The 27,077-nt window shown below is 41.4% G+C and overlaps 1 long non-coding RNA gene, 1 other non-coding gene and 1 pseudogene across 2 annotated transcripts in view; 2 read left to right on the top strand and 1 right to left on the bottom strand.

Moving 5' to 3' along the window:
* LOC148150641 (uncharacterized) overlaps positions 1 to 17,394 on the top strand; it is a 48,175-nt pseudogene extending 30,781 nt beyond the window's left edge.
* The window catches only part of LOC148150640 (uncharacterized), a 134,592-nt gene extending 114,820 nt beyond the window's left edge, over positions 1 to 19,772 (top strand). The window contains exon 3 of the long non-coding RNA XR_015754273.1: positions 17,569 to 19,772. This is a non-coding gene — a long non-coding RNA (uncharacterized LOC148150640). The remainder of the gene's footprint in view (positions 1 to 17,568) is intronic.
* trnastop-uca (transfer RNA opal suppressor (anticodon UCA)) lies at positions 7,056 to 7,142 on the bottom strand. The gene has a single exon. It is a non-coding gene; the product is annotated as a tRNA-Sec (tRNA).
* Positions 19,773 to 27,077: the final 7,305 nt, after the last annotated feature.

The raw sequence follows: 27,077 nt of genomic DNA, 5'->3' as shown, positions 1-27,077 counted from the left end.
CCCTCTCTGAGACGTCCTTGATCCTGGCACCAGGGAAGCAACACACCATTCTGCTTTATCGCTGCTGGCCACAGAAACGTCTGTCTGTATCTCGGACGAGAGAATCCCCAAACACAATTGATCTCTTGGAACCTGACATACCCCTTGTTGCATTGGAGCCAGTCTCCATACCAGAAACTTGGCTGTTTGCGCTACGTTCCCCTGAGAATTCATTACCCCCTACATTTTCCAAAACAGCATACCTGTTTGAAATCGGTATATCCACAGAAGACTCCTGCCCTACCTGCCTACCTCTCTTACCTTTCCTGGAGTTAACCCATCTATGTGACTGTATCTGAGACTTTCCCCCCTTCCTATAACTGCCATCCATAACATACTGTTGTTGTTGCAAATTCCTCATTGCTTCTAACTGTCTCTCCAACCGATCCATTCAATCTGATAAGATTCGCAGCCAGCACCATTTATGGCAGATATAATCCACAGTAACCCTTAAACTCTCTTTAAACTCCCACATCTGACAAGAAGTACATATCACTCTATCAAAGGCCATTTTTGCTCCTTCATAATCTACAGGCCCAAAAAATAACACCGTCTTATTCCTCTACAAACATTGCTCCAGGTTCAATTAGTTGTTATGGCTTATATTTTAAGTTGAATCAAGAGATATATCTCCAAAAACATATAATCAAGAAAAAACCTACTGTACTCACTACTGCAGATTCTCTGTAGGCCACACTTAAATCAATGATTAACTTATCTGATTCTGTGCAGTGAACTTCACCTAAACAGTTCCTCCAAGATCAGTTGTGAATTTTATTGTTTGATAATTTTCCCAGGTGCACTCCGATGTCCAGCGATACACAAATTCAAACAGCAAAGGCAGTAACTGTGCAGGTTCTCTCTCTCTCTCCTGCACTGACCTCACCTTGTGCTTCCTTTGTCTGTTCTTCTCCCTTTTAAATCTGCTGTTGTTTTAACTTTTATTTTCCAAAGTTCCAAAACAGTGCAACAGCATAAGAAACAGTAATTGCTGCTCCTGCAATTCGAGAAAATCATATCCATCACCTGAAATACCTCAAAAAAGGAGCAGCTATTACAGCTAGAAATTTTTCCCGTCCTCCATCTTGGATTACCCAGATGTTTAATCTGAGGCCCATTCTTCCTTGGTGAATGTATTGATGGTGGTTCCCAGCCATCATGGTCTAGGTATTGCAATTCAGTATTGGGAATGAGAAAGATGGGGCCCGACAGAGCAGGGAGGTGATGATTAAGGAGTGAGTGTTGGTGTCAGGGCAGGACAGACTGGCATTGAATCTCTCCATTTGCTCTTTTGGCTGTTGAGCCACATTCTCCAAGAACTGGTTCTATTCACTCACATGAGGACCTGACATTATGTCTCATCCCTTTGAGATCCTATGATGTTCTTCCATGTCATATGACATCATATGAGGCATTCAAGAGGTTATTGCATGATTATTTAAACAGAAACAATGTTAAGAGATTGCAAGAGATGGGACTGTTAAAATGCTCAGAGAGTCAGTGCCGACATGATAAGCTAAATGGGCTCCTTATGCACTATGACAATTCTGTGATTCTGTGATGGCGTATATGACACTGTAATGGTATGAAACCTTTCAGACCCATATACAATAAGCACATTGGTGAAGTATGAAGGTTGCTTCTCACAACAGCTGGCTCCTGGTCTACGATGCTCATGAAGACAGCAATCGAGAACAAACTAATTCAAGAATGGTCAGTATGGGACTTGAACAATAACAGCCTCTTGAAAAGAAAGACATTCAAAGTGAAATTCTCTCTCTCATGTCCTCCAACCTTTCTATTCTGTGGTCACAATACTGTTCTTTTTACAAGGTTACTATGCCCTTGAGTTTTTTTCCCCAGATAGGGGGTAAGTGGCCAGGGTCCAGCTAGGCTGGGTTTCAAAGTATTATTGGGGCCCTTTGTTTACTCCCTAACAGATAGTGCTTCAGACCAAAAGCTTTCATGTCTTTAAAAAAAGGTATAATCAAAAGGGACCGGCCAGCTAGCTGTGTAGCTAACCTTCGTTTTGATTAGAATCTGTTTTGATTCAGTTCAGAACTTTAGTCAGCTCAATTGCAGCAAGTGATGTGTGAAGTGGGCTGCTGACCTCTCTAACTTCAAGCTTGTAAACTCTAGTTTGTTTCATTTTTACTGTTTGTGCTAAGGGATGTGTGCATTGGGACTGTTGCAAGTATCTTTGGAACAGCGTCATTAATTTGGGTTTGTATAGGATAAGCTATCTGGTATTCGGTTTTCTGTTCTTTGTAATTCATTCTGTAACTTTGTAAATAAATTTTGTTTGCTTAAAACTTGGCAGTCGAACCAGCTAATTTACTCTGGGAATATCCATTATATACTTAGCTAAAATAAATAGCAAAGTTATGGTCTGGGCTACCTGGTTAAAAATGTTCTGAGGTGTCAGGCCTCATCCATTACACTGTCCCACGCATGAATCTGGCAGACAACAGGAAGGGCTTTCTCGTTCTGTAGATGGTGGTCTTATCTTCACACTTGTTTCATCGTGAGGCCACTGTAGCACAGACGTTGAGAACTTCATTAGAAAGTAGAAGAGCATTATCATCAACAAAGTATAATTCTATAGTAGGATTAATAGGCTCTTACTGTGTCATACCCTGGTCTAGACCAGATTTCCTACAGTGTGGAAACAGGCCCTTTGGCCCAACAAGTTCCACACTGACCCTGCGATGAGTAACCCACCCAGACCCATTTCCCTTTGACTAATGCTATGGGCAATTTAGCATGGCCAATTCACCTGTCCTGCACATCTTTGGACTGTGGGAGGAAACCAGAGCACCTGGAGAAAACCCACACAGACACGGGGAGAATGTGCAAACTCCACACAGACAGGCTGGAAATCGAATCTGGGTCTCTGGCGCTGAGGCAGCAGTGCTAGCCACTGTGCCACTCAGACTCACTGCAGAGATTAACCTCAGCATCAGTCTTTTTCTTGACAGCAGTAGTGATGGAAACAGTGAGTGTGGCTGAAGTTTGTGCAATGTAACCACTAATAGTCTAGCATTCAATACTGCAGTTTTTTTTCAGTAGTTAGACTTCTCTGGCTCTTGTTGAATTCTGATATGTTCAAATTTCAGTTGCTGCTCATTTTAAAACTTTTCTCAGACAATCCTCCGCTATTAGATTTGGTCTTTGTATGCTATCGAGAAAAACCCATAAGCTCTGGCATGGCTTTCTAATGGGACTTAGTTGCAGACTTTACTTGGGTTTTTTTTTGTAGATTAATGGCCTCAATTGTTAAACATTGGCTTGATCTCATTTGGAGTTAAAAGTCTCCTTTTTCCCTGGATGGCTTTTCATTAGCCACTTATAATGGTTACTGTATGTTATTAGTGGACTCAGTGGAATGGGATGATAAAGTTATCACTTTCTCTCCAGAGCATGACTCTCAAAAAAGGCAGCAGAGACTTCATCGCATTAGCACCAGAATGAAAGGGTGTAGCAAGATCCAGGACATCTTCATCCAATAGTTTGTTTGTCTCTGCAGCAGAATAATTCTCCGGTACGGTTTCTTGAAAGAGTAAATTACGGTTTGGAATATCACTGTGAGGTTGGTTACCATCATCCTTGGCACACCCCATTCCTATATCTAACCGCACCTCACAGGCAGGTGAAAGATCTGTAATGTCCTTCTGTGGATCCCGGGCTGGTTTGTCATCAATGATTTACTGGATACTGAGTGAACTTCAATCACAGCTGCAGCTGGAATGTTCAAAGGTATGCATGTAGCCCAGCTTAGTAAAGAACAATGTCAATTGCGAATTATATAATAGTGAAAGATAGCTTGAATCTGGCCTTGTGATTCCTACGTTGCCTTGAGTTAAAGTAAATATAGTTAGAGAAATTGACCCTTCAATCATGGCGTTAAATCTGGAAACATTTGGCCTTATATCTAGTTTAACATTAATCTTCTTGTTATTAGCCATGAGCTCTGCAGGCCAGAAATCATTTTATGCGATTACCACATCACCCAAGAAGAATGTCTCTTGGCCCTTCGTGCCACTTTTTGGTCAGGTGTAGACAAGAGTCTGTTCTTAAACTTTTGTGGTACAGATTGATTTGATTTGATTTGATTTATTGTTGTCACATGTACAAAATACAGTGAAAAGTGTTCTTTTGTGTGCTACATAGACAGATTGCACCATACAAAGCACATAAGGAAAGCAGAACAGACTGTAGAACACAGTGTTACAGCTGCAGAGAAGGTGCAGAGAAAGGGAAATCAACATTAACATTTGGGCTGTCCAGTCAAGTCTGACAACAGTGGGGAAGAAGCTGTTCATGAATCTGTTCATATGTGTATTCAAACTTGTATATCTTCTACCTGACAGAAGAGGATGGAGAGAATATAACTGGGGTGGAAGGGGGTCTTTTGATTATGTTGGTTGTTTTCCTGAGGCAGCTGAAAGTATAGATGGAGTCAACGGATGGAAGGCTGGTTTGTATAGTGGACTGCGCTGTGTTCCAGCCTCTCTATAGTTCCTTGCTGTCTTGGAAGAGCAGTTGCCATAACACTCTGTGATGCATCCAGTTAGGATGCTTTCTGTGGTGCATCTATAAAAATTGGTAAGAGTCTTTGTGAATATGCTGAATTTCTCTAGCCTCCTGAGGAAATAGAAATGTTGCTGTTCTTTCTTGACCATTGCAACGAAGTGGTCATCTAAAACAAATTAGAGGAAACCTTCAAGACATCTCAGAAATGACTGCCAGACTATTCAGACGCCTTGGCATCATGGTAGCCCACAAACCCACCAACACACTGAAACAGCAGCTAATGAACTTGCAAGACCCTATACAGACAACAAGCAAAACTAATGTCATTTACAAAATACCTTCCAAGAACTGTAACAAACACTACATTGGACAAACAGGCAGAAAGAGAATCCCAAAGCATTTTATCCTTATATAAAAAGCAAGCGGGTAACTAGAGAAAGGATTGGTCCACTAAAGGATAACGAAGGAAGGCTGTGTGCCGAACCTGAGAATGGGTGAGATTCTGAATGATTACTTTGCATCAGTGTTCACTGAGGAGAGGAACATGAAGAATGTTGAGATTAGAGATAGAAGTTTAATTAGTCTGGATCACGTTGACATAAGTAGGGAAGAGGTGTTGGGTAGGCTAGAGGTTATTAAGGTGGACAAATCCCCAGGACTGGATGGGATCTATCCCAGGTTGCTGAGGGAGGTGAAAGAGGAAATAGCTGGGGCCCTGACAGATATCTTTGTGGCATTCTTAAACACAGGTGAGGTGCCGGAGGAATGGAAGGTTGCTCATGTTTTCCCCCTGTACAAGAAGGGTAGTAGGGATATTCCGGGTAACTACAGACCAGTGAGCCTGATGTCGGTGGTGGGAAAGTTGCTGGAAAAGGTATTGAGGGACAAGATCTATTTATATTTAGAAAAGAATGGGCTTATCAGTGATAGGCAACATGGTTTTGTGCCTTACCAACTTAATAGAGTTCTTCGAGAAAGTGACCAAGTTGATAGATGAAGGAAGGGCTGTTGATGTCATATACATGGATTTTAGTAAGGCATTTGATAAGGTTCCCCATGGTAGACTAATGGAGAAAGTGAAGTCACATGGTGTGTAGTGTGGATAAAGAACTGGTTGAGCAACAGGAGACAGAGAGTAGTAGTTGAAGGGAGTTTCTCGAAATGGAGAAAGGTGACCAGTGGTGCTCCACAGGGATCAGTGCTGGGGTCACTGTTTGTGATATACATAAATGATCTAGAAGAGGGCACTGTTGGTACGATCAGCAAGTTTGCAGATGACACGAAGGTTGGTGGAGTAGCAGAAAGCATAAGGGATTGTCAGAGAATACAGGAGGATATAGATAGACTAGAGAGTTGGGTGGAAAAGTGGCAGATTGTTTTCAATCCAGACAAATGTGAGGTGATGCATTTAGGCAAGACTAATTCTACAGCGAATTTTACAATGAACAGAAGAGCCTTGGGAAAGGTTGATGAGCAGAGAGATCTGGGAGTGCAGGTCCATTGTACCCTGAAGGTTGCTGCACAGGTGGATAGAGTGGTCAAGAAGGCATATCGTATGCTTGCCTTCATCGGACGGGGTATTGAGTATAAGAACTGGCAAGTCATATTAAAATTGTACAAGAAATTGGTTCGGCAGCATTTAGAATACTGTGTACAGTTCTGGGCGCCACATTACCAAAAGGATGTGGACACTTTGGAGAGGGTGCAGAGAAGGTTTACAAGGATGTTGCCTGGCATGGAAGGTGCTAGCTATGAAGAAATGTTGAGTAAGTTAGGTTTACTTTCATTAGAAAAAAGGAGATTGAGGGGGGACCTGATTGAGGTTTATAAAATCATGAAGGATATAGACAGGGCAGATAGAGACAAGCTTTTTCCCAGGGTGAAGGATTCAATAACGAGAGGTCACGCTTTCAAGGTGAGAGGTGGAAAGTTTAAGGGGGATACACACGTCAAGTACTTCACCCAGAGGGTGCTGGGTGTTTGGAACGCGTTGCCAGCAGAGGTGGTAGAGGCAGGCACGGTAGATTCATTTCAGGTGCATCAGGATAAATGTATGAGTAGAGGGATACAGATGCTAGGTTTAGACAGTACATTTTTTAGATTATTTACAGTGTGGAAACAGGTCCTTCGGCCCAACAAGTCCATACCGACCCTCCGAAGAACAACCCACCCAGATCCATTCCCCTACATTTACCCCTTCACCTAACATTACAGGCAATTTCGCATGGCCAATTCACCTAACCTGCACATTTTTTTTGGATTGTGGGAGGAAACCAGAGCACCTGCAGGAAACCCACACAGACACGGGGAGAACGTGCAAACTCCACAGAAAGTTGCCTGAGGCGGGAATTGAACCCGGGTCTCTGGCACTGTGAGGCAGCAGTGCTAACCACTGTGCCACTGTGCTGCCCACAAAAACAGCAAGTTAAATGTGCCCGCTAATTGTCTACAGGAGCGATTAGTTACACCTGTATTACTGAATCCGCCCGAAAGGTGGAATTGAACTACTCTGTCGCTAGACAGCTACAGGTTTGAAGCCTGCACCCCAGACCACTGAGGATCATCCGGGCAAAAAGATCGGCTCAGGCTTGGAGGGCCGAAGAGCCTGTTCCTGAGCTGTAAATTTTCTTTGTTAAACTAGCCACCAGGATACATGAACATCAACTAGCCACAAAAAGACATGACCCACTCTCACTAATATTCTTACATACAGATGAGGAAGGACACCACTTTGACTGGGACAACACATCCATCCTAGGACAAGCCAACCAGAGACACGCATGGCATTCCAACCGGAACTCTATTAACAAACACATTGACTTGGATCCCATTTACTACCCCTGAGAAAAAGAACAGGAAATAATATCACTATAGGAAATAGCGTCACCACATGACATGACATCACCAACCCAAGGAAACCCAAATATATAAATAGAAAGCGGGCTATACCACCAATGCTTCATCCAGAGGCTCATTGAAGATGTTACCTATTATGGTGATGAAACATCTGAAAATGAACCTCCCAGCTCAGCGAGCAAACCTACATCCCGCATAACTTATCATGACTCCTCCTGGCTCTTCTTCGCCCTCTCTTTAGATCTTTTCTGGCCAACTTATAACTCCTAACTGAGCCTTCACTCCTCATCTTCACATAAGCCTCCTTCTTCCTCTTTACAAGAGCTTCAGCTTCTTTAGTAAACCATGGCTCCCTCTCTAGACAACTAACTCCCTGCCTGATAGGTATGTACTTATTAAGGACCACCAATAGCTGTTCCTTGAATGAGCTGCACATTTCAAGAGTGTCCATCCCCTGCAGTTTCCTTCCCCAACCTATGCGTCCTAAATCTTGCCTAATCACATCATAATTGCCCTTCCCCCGGTTATACCACTTTCCCTATGGTATATATCTACCCCTGCCCACTGCTATTGTAAACATAGCCAAATTATGGTCACTATCACCCAAAGTGCTCAACTACCACCACACTTAACACCTGGCTAGGTTCATTACCCAGTACCAAATCCAATGTGGTATCGCCCCTTGTTGGCCTGTCTACATAATGTGTCAGAAAACCCTCCTGCACACATTGAACAAAAACTGACCTATCTAAATGACTTGAACTATAGCATTCCCAGTCAATATTGGAGAATTTAAAGCCCCCATAACAACTACCCTGTTACTCTTGAATCATCTTTGCTATCCTTTCCTCTACATCCGTGGAACAATTCAGAGGCCTATAGAAAACTCCCAACAGGGTGACCTCTCTTTTCTTGTTTCTACTTCAGTGGATGAGTCCTCAAACATTCTCTCAGTTGCTGTAATACTACCCTTGATTAACAATGCCACACTCCCCCCGCCCAAACTTTTATCATCATCTGTGTTCTTGCTAAAACATCTAAATCCCAGAATCTGCAACAACCATTTCTGTCCCTCCTCTAGCTAAGTCTCTGAAATGGCCACAACATTGAAATCCAGGTACCAACCCATGCTGCAAATTCACCCATTTATTCCGGATGCTCTTGGCATTGAAGTACACACATTTCAAATCAACACCCTGATTGCCGGTGCCCTCTCACAACCTTGTAAACCTATCCTTAACCTCACTATCCTCAACCTCCTGTACACTGCAACTAAACTCAGGTTCCGATCCCCTGCTGCATTAGTTTAAACCGCACCCCCTGAAGAGCATTAGCAAATTTCCCCCGCAGGATATTGGTACCCCTCTGGTTCAGGTGAAGACCATCCTGTTTGTAGAGGTCCCCCTTTCCCAGAAAGAGTCCCAATTATCCAAGAATCCAAAACCTTCCTTCCTGCACCATCCCTGCAGCCACATGTTCAGCTCCACTCTCTTCCTGTTTCTTGCTTTTCTAGCACATGGCATGGGCAACAAACCAGAGATAACAACTCTATTTGTTCTAGCTCTAAGCTTCCACCCTAGCTTCCTGAATTTCTATCTTAGATCCCCACCTTTCTTCCTACCTATGTCGTTGGTGCCTATGTGCATGATCAGAGACATCACAAACTTTGGCACCTGGAAGGCAACACACCAATCGTGAGTCTCTCTCATTCCCACAAAACCTCGTATCCGTCCCCTAACTAAGTTCTGCTCCTCTTCCCCCTTACCCTCTGAGCAACAGGGACACACTCTGCGCCAGAGACCTGTGCCCCATTGCTTACCCCGGTAAGTCATCCCCCCAACAGTATCCAAAACGGTATACTTAGGGAAACCACTACAGGGGATTCCTGCACTCCCTGCCGGTTCGCTTTCCATCCACTGACGGTAACCCATCTACCTTCTTCACGTGGCTGTGGAGTAACTACCTCCCTCTAACTCCTCTCAAAAACCCCCTCCACCTCCCAAATAATCCAAAGTTCGTCCAGCTTCAGCTCCAGTTCCCTAACACTGTTCTCGAGGAGCTAGAGTTGGGTGCACCTACCACAAATGAAGCCAGCAGGGACCTGTGCCCCATTGCTCCAGCAATTTCAGTTTTTGTTTTGGAGGCTGTCACAGGACAGGCTCATTTGGCTGGCATTGTTGCGAATGTTTGTACACTCCTGATACACCAAATCAGAAGTAGTTGCTCCAATTAGCTAAGTCCTGCCCAGTGCTACACATCGTGGAGTTGGCCCTCTAACAATTGTTCCTGCACAAGTTACTACAGCAGGTAAACTCAGTCTTACACTCCCCCAATTTGTTTTAATAGGACCCAATGGCTGCCTGGTGAAATAATGTCTTGACCACGCAGATCTGCAGCATATTGGACTCCTGCATTGTTGCAGAATCACTCACTCACACAGAAGCTTCTACATTACTGAACATTTTGCTGATGTCAGGTCTCTAAACTTCCACCCACTGTAATTTCTGTTGCACGTGGAGGGGTTCAGTGTTATAAGTTCTGCAAAATCTTCAATTCTAAACATCAAATCACCACAGCTGCCAACATGTTGTGTTGTCCACCTCCTCCCCCTGCTCTTCCTATCATTCCCATGCTCCTCTCTTCTTCTAGCCTCCAACCTTCCTACTGATGCTACTGAAACGCATTTAGTCTGTGAATAGCTAGCAGATCGCATTAGGTAGGATATCAGCCCCTGGGGTCTCAATTCCTGGGGAAAAGCAAATGGTGGCAATACTATTTCACACTTGGTGTCTGGTTCAGCAAATCTTCCCAAAAGGAAACACTGAGGGTCTCACTAATCCCCTCAGTCAGCAGATAATACCATCAGTGCCACACATTGTGGCAGTACCACTCACCTTCATTTCACTCTTTTTAATGACTAGCCCTACTGTTCCTCTTACCAAATAATGTTAGTTTCTACTGAGTCCATAATTCTAAATACTTGGCTTGGATACTTTTGGCCTTGCATTTATTTCACTTTTTGATGGGTTCCCATTTGGGCCTGAAATAGAGTAATCTGAACACTTGGTCTATAATTTCCCCAATAATTAAAGCAGCAGCATGCTTCACTTTGTGGTAATGCCAGCAGGGTTGCTAGTTTTCTATTCTGCAACCAAACATCTGCCAAGTAAAAATTGTTTATTACACACAGAGTTACATTCCAAGTCCCCCTGTTATAGGGCCTCCACCTTGACTCTGAAAAGGCAAAGTAAAATGCTTCTTCTTACCCCAAAGCCCTTATTCTGTTTTCCAAATAATTTGTGGCAAAATGACCAAAGTAATAGGCTCATCATTGCATTTATCTAATCTTTCTGCAGTCAGATTGGGAAAACAGCAGAAAAAAAAGAAACTGAAGCAGACAGCTTTGTAATTAAGCATATTGTGATTGGCTTCAATGTTTATATATTTATTTATTATCAAGATCTGGAATGTTCGGGGACCAAGTACACTGAGTTAAGTTGAAGGACTGGATCGGAAAGTATCCTGATTTCTCGTTCAACCATTTATATTCAGTACCTGGTGTTTCCCAACTGCAGCATTAAAACTCTTTACATGATTGATGTTCTGTTGGCAATGGATCTCCACGGAGGAAACAAATTTATTCTCATTATGGTTCTGTTCGCCGAGCTGGGAATTTGTGTTGCAGATGTTTCGTCCCCTGTCTAGGTGATATCCTCAGTGCTTGGGAGCCTTCTGTGAAGCGCTTCTGTGATCTTTCCTCCGGCATTTGTAGTGGTCTGTTGGTTTCACTATTCTCCCAAAATATATCCTCTTCAGATTTGGAAAATCAGTGGATTGGAGACTGTTGATGTTTATTCTGTTCCTGATAATGTGAGGTCCTGTAGTCACTTAAATTCCCTGTCTGGAGGACAGATATCCTCTTGAAATAAGTAATTTCTTTTTTACAGAATTCTCTATCTCTTCCTTTTGGCCAGATGCTACATTTTCATTATAGGCACTTCCTTCTTGACAGAATAATGGATTTTAAAGCAGGAAAAAGCTTCTTGACCATGTCCTATATCAATGGATATTAGTAATCCCATCTAAGTGGTAGATTCTATGGAATTTGTAAGACCATATCCATTTTGCTGAAGCAAAGCCAGTCTTCCATCATACAACAGTAAGTCATTTCCAATTGTGAAATATCATCAGCGCTCAAAATGTGTTCATTGCCAACTAATAAATCTGGCCATTCTTCTATTCAATGTTGTCAAATGGTATGGACACATTCTTGCTCATTCTCCTGCTCCTGATTGAGCCTACTGTTGAGTTGTTGTCCACTGTCTCAGACCAGCAGTAACATAACTCATCTTGATTAATTCTGTCTTCTGTTTGAGTTCCACCATGAGTGTAGGGAATCCCATGAAATCTCCCCGTTGTCCTTTGACTGGTTGTTGTATGATTGCGAAGTGGGAGTTCACATGGGGCATGCTGACATGGGGCACACAGATAAAAGATGCCCAATGAGCCATAAGTTGGTCACTTAGCACGCAAGATGGTCGCTGAGCCATTACATGGAAAAGTACAGCAAAGCATACATAGATACTGCCTGAGGCCAACAGAATGTCAGCACAATAGACACAGAACATAGATAATTAGTTTAAGGCAGGTGGGAGAGAGAATACTCATCAGTAAAGTCTATACCCACTGAAGTGTCTGAGTCCAGCCACCACCTTCAATAGAAATGTTAACTACCTGAGACTGCTTGTATACAAGTGTTAATATCTTAGATTTGCAGTAATGGAAAACGATCTTTCTTCTCAGGAAGAACGATCATGACCAATTACTGCAGCAATGGACTTCTGCATAGCTGCTGAAACTGACAATGACTCTGTAACATTCCTCTGAAATTGACAATGACTCTGTAATGTTATCTGTAAACAAATGATACTGTACAGTTCTGACAATGACTATTAGTGTCTGGTTTCTGTCCCACTTGCTGCACTTGCTTCTCACATGTACCTTGGTAATAAACAAGATTCTTCTGATCTCCTGTGATAAATCTGTGTTGCTTCCAGGCATCTGCGATACTCACCACTTGAATGACTGTCTCTCGAGTCAGTCTTCTTTTAAGACCATAAGACAGAGGAGCAGCAGTAGGCCATTCAGCCCATCAAGTCTCCTCTGTCTTTCAATAAAATCATGGCTGATCTGATAATCTTCAACTCCACTTTCCTTCCTTATCTGTATTACTATTGATATCCTTTACTGATTAAAAATCCATCTATATAAACTTAGAATATATTTACAACCCAACTTTGACAGCCCTCTACAATAAAGTACTTCACTGATTCACTACCCTATGAGTAAAATAATTCCTCTTCATTTTTGTCTTAAATGTGAGATCCCTTATTCTGAGATTATGTCCTCTGATCCTAGCCTCTCCCATAGGAAGAAAGAATCTCTCCATATCTACCCTGACAAGTTCACTAAAAGTCCTATTGATATGTTTCGATAAAGTTGCCTCTCATTCTTCTAAATTCCAATGAGTACAGACTCAAACTACTCAACCTCTTTTAAGATTGTCCTCCATGTTGAGTATCAGCTGTGAACCCTCTCTCGTCTTTTAAAGGAACCTAAATTGTTCACAGTATTCCAGCTGTGGTCTGACTGGTGCCTTGCATAGTTTTAGCAAAACGTACCTGCTTTTATTCTATATTTCCCTTGAAATTAAATCCAACATTCCATTTACCTTCCCTTTTACACATTGAATTTGCATGCTAGCTTTTTGTGATTCATACATGAGCTCTCCAAATCCTTTTAATGTAGTTTTCTGTAATCTTTACCATTTAAATAATATTTAACTCCTCTATTCTTCCTACAAAACTGCTAAACCACACATTTTCTGACATTATATTCCATCTGTCAATATTTTTGACCAATCACTTAACCTATTTATATCTCTCTGCAGGCTCTTTGTGTCTTCCTCACCATTGCCTTACCACCTATTATTGGCTTGGCTACATTACATTAATTTTCCTCACCCAAATCATTAGTGTATGTTACAAATAAAAGTGACCTCAGCACTGATCCCTGTGGTATTATGCTACTTACAGGTTGCAAAACTGTAAATGCTCCCCATCCCAATCTCTGGTGTCCAAGCCCCTTGTTTGGTATCAGAGGTTGCTCTTAATGCTGTCCCAAGAGCCCCGGAGCAAAGGTTATCTCTCCAGACAATCATGGCAAGCCTCCTTGCTTCATATCTGTGTTCAATGGCAAGCAAGACAGCAGTACCATGAGACTGGTATCTTTGGCTGAGGGGCAAGGTGCAAAAAGGTGAGGTAAAACAACAATATTATGTGTAAAAACAAGGACTGCAGATGCTGGAAACCAGAGTCTAGATTAGAGTGGTGCTGGAAAAGCACAACAGGTCAGGCAGCATCCAAGGAAAATTGACGTTTCAGGCAAAAGCTTTCATCAGGAATTTGGCAGGGTGACTGCAGAGTGGAGAGATAAATCAGAGGGGGATGGGGTTGGGGAGAAAGTAGCATAGAGTACAATAGGTGAATGGGGATGGGGATGGGGATGGAGGTGATAGGTCAGAGAGGGGGTGGGGAAAGTAGTAAAGAGTACAATGGGTGAATGGGGGTGGGGATGAAGGTGATAGGTCAAAGAGGAGGGTGGGGGAAGGTAGCAAAGAGTACAATAGGTGAATCGGGGTGGGGATGAAGGTGATAGGTTAGAGAGGAGGGTGGAGTGGATAGGTGGAAAGGATGATAGGCAGGTGCGACAGGTCATGGGGACAGTGCTGAGCTGGAAGGTTGGAACTGGGGTGAGGTGGAGGAAGGGGAAATGAGGAAACTGGTGAAGTCCACATTGATGCCCTGGGGTTGAAGTGTTCCGAGGCAGAAGATGAGGCGTTCTTCCTCCAGGCGTAGGGTGGTGAGGGAGCGGCGTGGAGGAGACCCAGGACCTCCTTGTCCTCAGCAGAGTGGGAATGGGGAGTTGAAATATTGGGCCATGGGGCGGTGGGATTGACTGATACGAGAAGTCATAGTTTGAAGATATTAGGAGGAAGGTATAAAGGAGACATCAGAGGTAGGTTCTTTACATAGAGAGTTATGAATGCATGGAATGTGTTGCCAGCGGTGGTGGTGGAAGCAGAGTCATTGGGGACATTTAAGCGACTGCTGGACATGCACATGGATAGCAGTGAGTTGAGGAGTGCATAGGTTAAGTTACTATATTTTACATTAGGATTAAATCTCAGCACAACATCGTGGGCCAAAAGGCCTGTTCTATGCTGTAATTTCTATGTCCTATGTTTTAATAAGGTTATGAGCAAGTTAGAATTCCCCTTAATTGACAACACACTGGTGCCTGGTAAGAATTTCTCAACACCTAGAACTTAGTTAAACGATGCAATGACATTGAGTCAAGTCTCACCGAACTTTTCAGATTCTGCCACATTTCTTATCTTAGCCCATATCATTCATGCCCCTATAAGACTTCTTCCAATGTGTTTTACCTGTGTCTTTTGGGTTTCTGCAATGTTCCAGAAGGTGGACTGAAACTTCAGGTGCTGGACCCAATTCTAAATCATTCATTTGTTTATTGCACAAACAGCAAATGAATATTGAGAGACTAACAATGCTCAGTATCAGCAGTGTGTATTATCTAGCAGAAATTCACCAAAGATCATACAACAGCACCTTCCAAACCCACAACCATTTTCATCTGGAAGGACAAGGGCAACAGATACATGGGAATACCACCATCTGCAAGTTCCCCTCAAAGCCACTCACCATCTTGACTTGGAAATATATTGCCGTTCTATCATTGCTAGGTAAAAATCTCAGAATTCCCTGCCTGAGGGCATTGTAAGGCTACCTGAAGCACGTGAACTGCAGCGGTTCAAGAAGGCAGCTCACCACCACTTTCAAGGGGGCAACACATTTTTAAGCTCTGATCTCCAGCATCTGCAGTCCTCACTTTCTCCCAACTAAGAACAGGCAATCAATGCTGACCAGCCAGCAATGTCCATGTCCCACAAGTGAATGGAAAAATTCACAACTTCCACTTACTGCACTCAATGTCCCCTCAAATTGGAAAATAACAATAAGCTGTGCTCCTCTCTCTTCTTTAAGTTGACTTATGGACAGTAACTCACCCAAAATAAGATACTTTTCTCTTTGTTAATCCTGACCATAGGAGGCAGAGAGGCAGTGTCCAAATGAATGTAAATGTCCTCACTGTGGTAGACATAAATATTCACTTGGAATGAAGCAACAAGTTGCTGTCCTGAGTCTTCATAGCAGAAGAACGCACCCAGATCAAGCAAGAACACATATATTTGAAACAAATTGTTTGCAGTCACTTTCCACAAACTTGCCAGTTCGGCTTTAATGCACTTTTTCAATGACAGCTGTGTGACCAATTTTCCTTGAAGAGCAGCTAGTTCAATTTTTTTTTAAAGCACAGACTTAAATGTTACTCTGTGAAGTAATGATAGATTTTTTAAAAATGGGAAATTTCAAGCAGAACCAGTGGATACATTCTAAGGATTTGGGCTGGGCCATTTAGGACTGAGATGAGAAATTTCTTCACCCTGAGAGTGGGGAGCCTATAGAATTTGCTACAACAGAAAGCAATCAAGGCCAAAACTAGTTTCAAGAATGTTTTCAAGAGGAGTTAGGTATAATTGTTAGAGCTAAAGGGATGGGGAGAAATTGGGTCCAGGGTACTGAATTGGATGGTCAACTATGATCAAATTGGTTGAGCAGGTTCATAGCACTGAATGGCCCACTCCGCCACTATTTTCTCCATCTCTATCCACTTGAGAGGGTAAAGGGGACCTTGGTTCTAAAGACATTCTAAAGGCAGCAGCTTCAGTAGTGCTGTACCCCGGTGGCTTTTGCATTGAAGTCTTGGATCAGGGCTTGAATCTACAACTGTCTGATTCAGAGTTGAGAGAGCCACCTACTGAACCAAAGCTGACACTGTCTGAATAATATAGAAATCAGGAGTTATAAATAGAGAAACCAATGAATTCTCATACGGCTTTAAATTCTAGTTTTAAATTCAGAGATCACAGACATGTCCCAATACTATTTGTCATTTTACTTCTTTTATGCCTTTCTCAAATAAATTATTTACTACCCTCTGGAGGAAAGAATCAGGTCTGTGTTCAGTCTCACTGGCTAGGATATTTCATCTTGGAACTTAAATATGGCACTGATCATGTTAACGGTCATTATTTCTGGAGGTGAGTGAGCAGAGTATTCCTGCACCTTCCAGTGGCACAGCTTCTCGTGCATATTCAAAGACTAGCTGGACACTATTCCATCTGCTACAAGGCAGAAGCTTCCAATGACCCTGTGGCAAGTACCACCAAGCAACTGAAGAGATTGCCCAAGGAACAGAAGTTCACCCTTATAGGAAAAGAAGGAGATCCTCTTACCGGGAATGAAACCAGAAGGCTGTCCTATCAAATCCATCCAGCCTGCTGCAAGGTCATCTGTGATGGTCAGTACCAATAGCCCTCACTGGTGCACCAGCTGCTGTGCTGTAAGAAATGAATGGCCTGCTGCAATCTGCACTGGTAAATGGCACCAGCTTTACTCTGCTACCTCACACTCACAGGAACATCATTCAGCCTCACTCTGCCACTGCCTAGGCATCTCATTAAGGGTGATAGCCTGCAGCCCTTGACTATATGATATGCAATGCCCAGCACACTGACAAATCCAACTCTCGAAGTATTAATCCTTCCTGGGAACTGTACTTCCCATTCACTTTCTAGGAAGTGCTCACCATCTGACCTGGTTATTCATGCTCACAATGTGCTCCTACACACAGTGCCATCATATTCCTTTTATCTTTCCTTTTATCTCATTGCAGGAAAAGCTATCGCACAACCACACAAAGAGAACCAAAAACAGCAATGGCCAGCCAGATATTGAGATCCTCATCTGCTCTGAGGAGTGATCAATAAAGTTTTCCAGAGAAAACCAGCACCATTCCTATAATGATGGAGAGATAGAAGTGTCCCAGGGTGCTATTAAACAACATTGCACTCTGCTTTTGTTCATGTGCACAAAGGCAGACACTTTGATCTGTATAAACTATTTATCAACTAATTCTTTCTCTTCTCTTTTACAGGCACTAGTGGCACACAGGAGTCGGTCCAACACAAGACACCTCATGACTACCATCACCACAGAGAATAAGCTGAGCTGTGAACCATCAGAGGAAGCACCAGTAAGATGTTCCCTGCATTTTCCACCAGCACAGACATTGTCAATTCAGAGGGTACTCCAGCTAGATTAGACCCAGGGGCACAATCGATTTCTGCGTACAGTTCCCTTGATATACAGACAAGACATGATCTTTGCTGTTCTGGGAAACCCACGGGTAGTGAATAATTTGTGTAGGTCTCCATCAACTACACCAGTGTTATGTAATTGTGGGCAGCACTGTGGGCGGCACGGTGGCACAGTGGTTAGCATTGCTGCCTCACAGCGCCAGAGACCCGGGTTCAATTCCCACCTCAGGCGACTGACTGTGTGGAGTTTGCACATTCTCCCCGTGTCTGCGTGGGTTTCCTCCGGGTGCTCCGGTTTCCTCCCACAGTCACAAAGATGTGCAGGGTCAGGTGAATTGGCCATACAAAATTGCCCATAGTGTTAGGTAAGGGGTAAATGTAGGGGTATGGGTGGGTTTCGCTTCAGCGGGTCAGTGTGGACTTGTTGGGCCGAAGGGCCTGTTTCCACACTGTAATCTAATCTAATCTAATTATTTTAACCTCAGTCCATCGTTTAAAATAACTGGAGTCCAATAACAACATCCATCAAGCACAAGTACATCAGTTCCAACTTGCTTGCAGGGTCTAGTGGGGAAGTAATTAATCACTATCTTCAGTGATCAGCTGTGAGATCTTAGCTTTTTTGAGATCCTTAATTACCAAACAGAAGCCAACTTTTGGCCAAGCATTTGGTGATACACATATGTCCCAACAGCTCTCACAGAAGGTAGAATGGTCAGTCTGTCAGTGAAATGCTGTTGATGTTTGAAGTAAGTCTTTACAGTCAGTCCATTGGATTTGCTTTTGTGTCAACCTTCAAAACAATATCGACAAATGTTGAGACATTCTGTCTCACATTTTTTGCTCCTGCCTGATTTTATTGTGTCTGCTCTATGTTCTTGGCCACTGTGTTACTGTGGCTCGGTTATACACATTAACTTCACCAGCAAAGTCTTCATCAGCTGTTGTTAGGCTGTCTACCATCATCTTGAAACTGTAGTCACCTGGAAATTGTATTCTTTTATCTAATTTTCCTCTTTTCTGTAATACAATTGGTTCTTAATAGAAAATAGTTACCAAATGCATCTTAAACATCATCAAAAGAGAACTGTATCTTCTTTAGCCTCTTCTTGGTGAATAACATGATCTGTTAATTGTCCCACTGAATAAATATAACCTGCTTTTCTTGTGATTTGGTACATAGACCTGAAAGAATTCTATATCCCCTGACCAATTTAGTTCTCTGACTGAAGTATCTGTAATCTTGAATTTCGAGGTGTGCTAACTTTCTCTATTTCTTTACTTAAAAATGCTCACTTTAAATACTGAAAGCTTTTTGAAAATTATTTAAATTCTGCTGTATCTTCTTGAAGATTTTCTTGAAGTTTGAACTTTGGTTTCAGTTCAATTGCTAAAATTGCTTTTGAGATTGTGATTGTATTTTAACTAGTGATGAAGCAGATTAGTTCACTCAATAAAGCTTTAAATTATTAATTGTGGTAATTTTGGACAGTTTTGTAGTTTTGATCTTCAAACCTTCATTGAATTTTTTTCTCCGTGCTTTCAATCGTAAACCTTGTTTCAAATCTCAGTATTATATTGCTCCAGCAAATGGTTTAAAATTAATTTTAATCAAGCAAAGACTGTAAAGACCCTTAATTTGCAATGTAAAGATGTAAAGAACTAAAATAGTGGATTGGCACTCCTTTACCTCCCTCCTCAGTGCATATCTCTTCTTCTGCAACTATATGGATGATGCACACCATTTCTGCTTGCTCCTCAATTGATCTGTCTCCTTTTTATCTGAAGAAAATGATAATGCAAGTCTTCTCCCCTTTAAGAATTTTTGATTGTAAAATGAAAATGTTTCAGTTTCAAAACAATTTTTTGATGAAATCTTCCTCTGCCTTTGACATTTTAGCTCTATTCTATTGATTATATTGCCAGTTTAAAGAATTTCTTAAAGAATGATCCTATTTGCAAAGAACTTTTTGACATAATAATCATAATTTTCACAATGAAGAATTGCATGCTTTTAATAAAAATAATAAACTTTTCATTATTTTTGAATTAACATTATTAATGAATTTTTCATTATTTTGCTTCTCGACCTAGAATTCTGCCATAAAAGTAAGTATTTTATCCTTTCTTTTACAGGACTGAACCTAGCCCTATGTCATTGGATTTTTCCTGGTATGATTCAGATTTTCCTCTTTTGCCTTTAGTGAGATCCTTGTCCTCAAAAGCTTTTCTGAATTTACTTCCCTGGTTCTGGCGGTTCTAAACTTTTAAAGAAAAGCCGCTTGTTGCTACATTTTCCCCAGTCTGGTCCAGACTGACTGACTGACTGTTGTTTCTACTGCTGCAGCTGTTACTTCTGCCAGTGAAAGTATTTTGTGTTACATCAATTAACTCCTTTAAAAGCTAAGTTTGGTATATATCACTATCAAAGGGAATTAAAAGTTAGAGGGATAGAATGTTCAAATACATGAGAAAATATAGAACATACGCAATATATACATATATATCTATATATACAGTTACATGCTCTCAGTGCTGTTGGGATTGTGAAAATGTCATAAATGAACAAATAGTCATTGGTGATTAATAGGATGTGTATTTATAAAGAGAGGTATTAGGGAACTTTGCAAAATAATCTTTGGGTTCAGGGGAATATTTATTTTACTACTTTTACTCTGGTGGTAAAAATGCTAAACTGGAATCTATAGTGAACTGATAGGCTGAATCGTCTTTTCATGTTATATGGGTGATCATTTTTGCCTCATTATACCAGCCTTACCAAAAGAGAGCTGCGCCTGATTTAGTTGGCCATTGCTCTCACTCAAAATGGATGTGACTAGCAATCACCTCGTTAACTGGATCTCAAAATCTATTTATGTTTCCACCTATAAGGCCATCGCTCCTCCACCTACCCACAAGCGAAAGATAACACGTTTTTTTTTTATTAGTAGCATTCATTCAGGCAATGAGAGCATCACTGGGTGGTCCAACATTTATTGGCCATCTTCAATTGCCCTTGAGAAGGTGGTGGTGAGCTATTGTCTTGTAACACTGCAGTCCATTTGGCACAGCTATGCTCATAATGCCATTATGGGAGTATGGGATTACAGGATTTTGACCCAGCGACACTATTGGAACAGCAATATACTTCAGTCAGGATGGTGAGTGGTTTGGAAGGAAATTCATAGATGCTTCTGTTCCCATGTTTTTGCTGCCTTTGTTCTCTGAATAGTACTGGCCATGGGTTTCAAGGATGCCATCTGAGGAGCCTTAGTAAATGTCTGCAATGCATCTTGTAGATGGTACACACTGCTGTTACTATGTGTTGACGATGGAGGGAGTGAATATTTGTGGATATGGTGCTAATCAAGTGGAATTCATTCAAGAGAGCTGCGCTGAGATGACTGACCTCCAACAACCAAACTATCTTCTTTTGTTCCAAAAATGACTCCAACTATTAGAGAATTTTCCCTTCAATTCCCATTGATTTCAGTTTTGTTAGGGCTCCTTGATGCCACAAATGTGGCTTTGATGCTAAGGGCAGACACTTTCACCTCAGTCGTCTAACAACCTTGAATACATTCAATAATGAACCATTCACAACCCTCTGCGAAAGAGAAGTCCAAAGATTCACTACTTGAGTGAAGAAATGTCCTCTCATCCTCCATAAACTTATTTTTCAGCTGTTCTCTAGATCCCCTAGCTATGGGAAAGAACTTCAGTGTTGCAAAATTCCAAAGTAGAGTAATATTGGACTTCAGTTCAGCTATTTTCTTCACATTTGAGCCAAGGCTGTAATTAGGTCAGAAGCTGAGCGGTCACAATAGAAGCCAAACTAGGCATCACTGAGCAGGTTATTTGCGAGTTGGCACCGGTCAATAGCACTGTTGATGACAATTTCCATCACTTTACAGATGTTCAGGATAGTCTAATAAGGTGGTAATTGACCTAGTTAGATTTATCCTGCTTTTTGTGGGACATAGCTGGGCAATTTTCAGTGCTGCCAGATAGATTTCAGCATTGTAGCTGTATTGGCACAGCTTGGCTAGGCGAATGGCAAGTTCTGAAGCATAGGTTTTCAGTACCATTGCTGTAATATTAAGGAATATCAGGTGCAGACCACGTGGCTGCTTGAGACTTCTTTGTCACATAATATAGTTGTGGTTAAGCTTCTCCTTTAGTTCCAGTTTATGGCCAACTCTCATATCCCTTGATTCCCTGAACGTCTTTCCAGCCTTGAATATATTGTTTGATGGACCACCCACAGCTTGTTGGAAGAGAAAATTCCAAGGGTTCATGACACTCTTAAGAGAAGAAATTTCTCTTCATTTCAGTCCTAAATGAGCTTCAGAGGCTGTTCCCTGCATTGCCAGCTGTAGGAAACAACCTCTGTGTTTTCAAAGAAGAGTAATAGTGGACTTGAACATTAACTTTGATTCTTTCACCACAGATACAGCCAGGTTTCTGCAGCACACTCTAATTTTACTGGAGAACTTCAGCATCTGCAGTGTTTTGCTATCTTCAAGGATATTGTATCCTTCCTTAAGTATAGAGATCAAAATTATGTCCATATTTCAGATGCAGTTTCACCAAAGTCCTCTACAGCAAGATTTCGCTGCTTGAAAAATCCAGTTTCCTTGTATAACTGCCAGCACATAATTTGCTTTCTGAATTCTTTGCTGTTCCTGCAGGCTAACTTGCTATGCTGCATATACAAGTGCAGCCAAGTCTCTCTGAACATGAAGACCGTACGTTACAGGAGCAAACATTCCGCCCATCAAGTCTGCTCTGCACATAACATTTAAAGGGTTTCATGCCTTTTAAAAAATATTCTGCTTTTCTATTTTCATTACCAAAAAGAATCATCACACACATAGCCACCTTGCTGTCTACTAAATGAACTTGTCTTTATTCTTTGCAGCCTCTGTGCTTGCTCACAGCTTACACTCCAATCTAGTTTCACACTATAGAATCCCTACAGTACAGAAAGAGACCATTCAGGGTCAAGTTCACGGTGACCCTCCAAAGAGCATCCCACCTTATCTCCGTAACCCAACATTAAATCATGGCTAATCCATCTAGCCTGCAAATCCCTGACAGAGCAATTTAGCCTAGCCAATCCACCTAACCTACACATCTTTGGATTGTAGGACAAAACCAGAATATCCTGAGGAAACCCATGCAGACACAGGGAGAATGTGCAAACTCCACACAGTCACCCAAGAGTGAAATTGGACCTAGGTCCCTGGAGCTATGAAGCATCAGTGCTAACCACTGTGCTGCCTTTACAATGAGCAAACTTGGGTCTGATGGCCTGGATTTTCTGATGGCCAAATAGTTGTTTTTTCAGCCTAGCTGGGAGTTGCTCACGGGGATCGTGCAGAATTCCCATTGCAGCAGACTCCAAAGGAATTTCTGGGAAATTGATGTTTCCACTGAGCAATCCCCAACACTTGGAACCCTCTGAAATATCCATTAAAATTAGATCATTAAATGCCTTTACTGCCATTAAGTAAATTGTTAATCATGAAGCAAGAGTCTTCAGTAACTATTAAACTAAACCTTCTACTTCATCTCGTCAGAACATAACCTGACACCAATCCTCCCTTCCCTATTTCAAGACTCAATGCCCCATTTCCCTTCTCTGGGCCATGACATCACTCCCTGCCAGATCCATTATCTCTCACCCACTGTAAACTTCCATATGGCACACTTGCTGTTGGTGTAAGTTCTGCCCCAGTGAGAGCCACCAGCCAAACAGAGGCAGGCAACTCTTGCACTCAAAAATGAACTGGGTTGAGGGTGGGGGGTTGGGGCGTGCCTGTTGCCTCTACTGGAAGAGCACTTTCTGTCGCTATCATTCCTTGACTGAATCTGAATCTGTCCTTCTTGTTGAAGAGGCTTAAGAGTTCTTCTTAAAGAGGCTCTCAGTTTTTTTAGTCAAAATTTGTCCTCTCCCATCTCTTTGGGTTGTGCTCTTAATGATATCTTCAATGTGAAAGCATTTCACATCACTTTGCTGCCATATTGTAAGATGTGCCTGAGCCAGTTTTGGTAGGATTTCTACTAGTAATAATGTAAGGTCTGATTAATAAAAAGTGGCAAAGGATTAACTACAATGGCGTTTGGAAGAAGCACATGCTTGAGTAACAATGACTTGTTTATCAAATAGTTGTAAAGATACATTAACATCTAACTGGTTGACTATATAGCAAGATAGAACATATAAATATTTCTTCATTTACACAGTTGTTAGTTGTACAAGTAAGACTACAGACTTTTAAATGGTAACTGGCTAGCTCATCCCAAAGAATGTCATCTATATATCAGTGGGGTGGAGCTGCACAGTATTGAGTATTAACCCCTTTAAGTCACTTTGACAAAGTTATACAACAACAATTAGACAACTCAAGATCTTTATTTATTGGTTTGTGATCAGGTGTTATATCAATGTCACATTACAATCATGCATTTTCATTCCAATGTAAATCTAAACCAATATGTAGCAGTATAGTGTAATTATGGCTATTTCAAAATCCATAGGATATAGGAGGCAATTTGGCCCATCGAGTCTGATTCACCATTCAATCATGACTGATATGTTTCTCAACCCCTTTCTCTTGCCTTCTATCCATAACCCTTGATCCCCTTATCAATCAAGAACCTATCTATCGCTGTTTTAAAGACACTCAATGACTTGGCTTACACAGCCCTCTGCAGCAATGAGTTCCACAGATTCATTACCATCTGTTTGAAGAAATTTCATGTTACCTCAGTTCCAAAGGCTGACTGCTCCACTCTGAGGCTGCGCCCTTGGGTTGTAGTCTCTCCTACTAGTGGAAACATCATCTCCTCATCCACTCTATCTAGGCCTCTCAATAGTCTCTAAGTCTCAATGAGATCATCCCTCATCCTTCTAAACTCCATTGAGTATAGACTCAGAGTCCTTCACCACTCCTCATATAACAAGACCTTCATGCCCAGAATCATTCTTGTAAAACTTCCTCTGGACCCCCTCCAATGTCAGCACATCCTTCTTTAGATATAGGGCCCAAAACTGCTCACAATATTCCAAATGCGATCTGACCAGAGCCTTATACAGCCTCAGCAGTATGTCTCTTCTCCTGTATTACAGCCCTCTCGAAATGAATGCTGACATTGCATTTGCCTTCCTACAGTTAACTGAAGCTGCATGCTAACCTTAAGGAAAACCTGAACTAGGACTCCTAAATTACTTTGTGCTTCATATTTTTAAGCCCTTTCCCATTTCGAAAATTGTCTATGCCTCTACTCTTCCTTACTGAGTATAAAACATAACACTTTCCACATTGTATTCCATCTGCATTTCTTTGCCCACTTTCCAAATCATGAGAATTAGCTGATCTGAGATTCTTCTTCAATAGGTTGCCAGGATTTTTTTTTGAGAAATATTCAATCACATAAGTAATATGATTGATTTGCCTCCATTTTCTCCTCCTCTTAAGTGACAAGTATTAAAAAGGCAGATCATGTTTGTTCGTTTTAGTAGTTTCGTGAGAACATGACATTGAATTACATTTATCCTTTGGAAACAATGTTCTAAAAATAAATTGTGAGCAGCTTTCTGCTCTGAAAACAATCATTAATCCAGCATTGTGAGGCACAACTTTTACAGAAAGACAAGTGCAATGAGTGATACATATATATTTATACATAGTTATAATTTGACCATTGCTAACAGACGATTGATACATAATGAAATATAAATATATGAAGGAGTTTAATGTAATTGGAATTTTTAATTTAAAAATTGAATATTTCATTTTAAAAGATAAGTTTGCATATTTTTAACTTGTGTTGAATTTAACAATACAACTTTGTAACTTTATAAGAAGCTTTATAACAAAAGATTTGATTAGGTCTTTACTTTGGTGCATTTGGAAATTATTTTATAGAAGTTATTTTATAGTTCCATATTCTGACCCTCCTGATAGTCTAATATTCAGTGCATCTCGAAGATCTTGATATTCGTGCACAAGCTCATAAATACGATTAGATTAGATTACTTACAATATGGAAATAGGCCGTTCGGCCCAACAAGTCCACACCGACCTGCTGAAGCACAATCCACCCAGACCCATTCCCCTACATTTACCCCTTCACCTAACACTACAGGCAATTTAGCATGGCCAATTCACCTAACCTGCACATTTTTGGACTGTGGGAGGAAGCCGGAGCATCCGGAGGAAACCCACACAGACCCAGGGAGAATGTGCAAACTCCCCTCAGGCGGGAATTGAACCTGGGTCTCTGGTGCTGTGAGACAGCAGTGCTAACTACTGAGCCACCGTGCTGCCCAATTAAATCTTTGTCACGAAACTATAAAGAAATTTAACATGTTTGAACATCTGTTCTCTGAGGTTCATTTCATAGAAGAGATGAAAAAATGTACAAACTTCTATTTAGAATCAATCAGAATAGGGCAGGCATTCCAAAACAAACAATCACTAAAGTTGGACCAGATGATCAGTAGAACCTAAATGGGATTTGCAGACCATCTGCATTGACAACACACCCTCTCTCTGTAACATCCACATTGTCTGACAATGCTAACCCTGGCTCATGCCAAACCATCAGTATGAGGCAAAGCAGGGAGACAGGCTTTGAGACTTACCTCAGCCACATTGTTAATATTATTCTGCACCCTCTTGAACCATCTAGCCAACTGAGCTAACGAATCCCAGCAACCTAATGTTGTAGGCTTTTATTTCTTATTCTAGAGATTTTATTCTATCACTCTGTTTAAAAGGGCAGTCCCACCTGCTTATCTACTCTGTTGTGTACAAAATATCACTTCTAACACTACCTTTTATTCACTTGGATTGATGTTGCCCTTATCCCACTCCAACTATTCAGTTTTGAATGGTTATCTGGAGTAAACTCTGCATACCAATTAATATCTTATATACTTTTACAATTGTCCAGTCCACTCACAATTAGTATAGCTTATATTCTAATTTCTCGGTGACCTTATTTGATTCTACTTCCCATTCAATGTGACATAATCACAAATTACACTGGTTTGCAATGGGTTTCAGACTTCATCGTTGCTGCAAATTAAAAGCTAAACCTTGGGACATTGGTAAAGCTTCCAATTTTAACAGTGTTGGGATCCACAGTTACATGTACATTAATTGCTTTTCATTGTATGCAGTTGTTGGACATTTTCTGGGGATTCACTTGAGACCATATAAACAGACATAGACTATAAGTGTGCTCTTTGGGTTCATAAATAAATATAAAATTATGTGTAAAGATTATCCAATGTTTTTTACCAACTACACTTCTGGAATTAGAATATCCACTG

This window comes from Chiloscyllium plagiosum, unplaced genomic scaffold (assembly GCF_037043375.1).
Source record: "Chiloscyllium plagiosum isolate Xiang-an unplaced genomic scaffold, Cpla_swu_hap1 HiC_scaffold_3, whole genome shotgun sequence".
In the NCBI taxonomy this organism is placed as follows: Eukaryota; Metazoa; Chordata; class Chondrichthyes; order Orectolobiformes; family Hemiscylliidae; genus Chiloscyllium; species Chiloscyllium plagiosum.
The sequence above is the reverse complement of the archived record's forward strand: the minus strand, read 5'-3'. Positions and strand labels throughout refer to the sequence as shown.